The 1,434-nt window shown below is 51.5% G+C and overlaps 1 protein-coding gene across 1 annotated transcript in view; it reads right to left on the bottom strand.

Annotated features, from left to right (window-relative positions):
• LOC102027476 (melanoma-associated antigen B5-like) overlaps positions 1 to 1,427 on the bottom strand; it is a 3,630-nt gene extending 2,203 nt beyond the window's left edge. The window contains exon 1 of the mRNA XM_005414740.1: positions 1,275 to 1,427. The gene's annotated coding sequence lies outside the window, so the exon portion shown is untranslated. The remainder of the gene's footprint in view (positions 1 to 1,274) is intronic.
• Between the last annotated feature and the right edge of the window lie 7 nt (positions 1,428 to 1,434).

Here is a 1,434-nt window from a genome sequence, read left to right as displayed (position 1 = left end):
ACTTCCTGATTGCTTTTTACCTCAGATCTCCTAGTACTCACTTTAACTTCTAGGAATATGCAGAAATATTCCTACTGTGCACCTAAAGCCTTCCCGCTTAGACGAAGTCCCTCATTACTATTAGCACCAAACCCTACCCCACACAATGGAGGGCATTGTTGGTAGGCACATCCCTATTCCCTATTCCACGTTTGCTTCAGGACATGTGTGTCCTCAATCCTCACAGAGGATCCTTACCATAACTCCTATGTAGCTGGGGAGCTCCCCTTTGCTGACTTGAAGCCTCTCCCCTCAGACTGAGACCTTCACATCCCTGTTACCCTCTTTTCAGAGTATGTGAACAACAATCATTGTTCATTTCCTACCATCTTGTTTTCATTTGTTTGATTGTGTGTTGTTTGTGTTTTGGTACCAGGAATCGAACTCAGGACCTTGCACTTGTCAGGCAGGCACTTCTGGTGCTGAGCTATATCCCCAGCCCTACCATCTTGCTTTGAAAACACTGTCAGAGTATGTAAACCACAACCATTGTTCATTTCCTACCATCTTGTTTTCATTTATTTGTTTTTGTGTTTTTTTGTTTTTTGGCACCAGAAATCGACACGACCCTGCACTTGCCAGGCAGGCGCCCCTGGCGTTGACCTTTATGCCCAGCCCTGCCATCTTGTTTTGAAATGATATATCATTTTTATTCTTCTGAGGGCTTTTTTTCCTCTTTTTATGTAACTTTTTTTTTCCCCTTTAAAATTAAAAGAAAAAAAAAAAAACACGAAAATAGCCTGCTATTCTCGATGGCGTCCGCTAGTAATGGGAGAGGGACAAGCGGTGCCCGGTCAATCCTGTGGCATCCGTGACACCTGCGCCCTGACTTGGTGTTCTCCCGTGGGTATCGTGCACACGTGAACAGCCCTCCTATGAGGACCCGGTCCCTCCCCCCTCTGCAGGGCCCTCCGCTCCCCCCGCGCACATGAGACCGTGCTCATGGCCTGCCGTCCATTTTGAGCGCATGGCTCAGGCACCCAAATGGTCTCCCGGGGCCTCAGATACACGGTCCTTGCCGGTATCCTTGGCCCCTTCTCCCTCTCCTTCAGGAGAACATCCAGTGCCGTTCATCCCCACTGCCCGAAGGCCCCAGAGTGAAAATACAAGCCCACCTCAGCCAAGCTGTACGCTTGGGCACCTCTCTGCCCCGGAACAAAGGCGAGACTCTGTGAGGCCGGGCTGCACAGCCGCTTCGGAAGCGGGGTGTCCTCCCTCTCAGTGGAGGTCCTTACCTGACTCGGCCGGAGCCTGGGTCCCTTCGCGGCCTTTCACAGAGCTGGCAGCGGTGGACACAGCCTCTCACTTGCTGAGTTCCGCAAAAGGAAGTGAGTCCTTCCGCCTGTGCTACTTATGGACCTGGAGAGGCGGGCTGCACGGGCAACTTCTCTGGCG

The sequence above is a fragment of the Chinchilla lanigera genome, unplaced genomic scaffold, assembly GCF_000276665.1.
Source record: "Chinchilla lanigera isolate Chin_1 unplaced genomic scaffold, ChiLan1.0 scaffold00197, whole genome shotgun sequence".
Taxonomy (NCBI): domain Eukaryota; kingdom Metazoa; phylum Chordata; class Mammalia; order Rodentia; family Chinchillidae; genus Chinchilla; species Chinchilla lanigera.
This window is presented reverse-complemented; position numbering and strand designations above follow the sequence as displayed.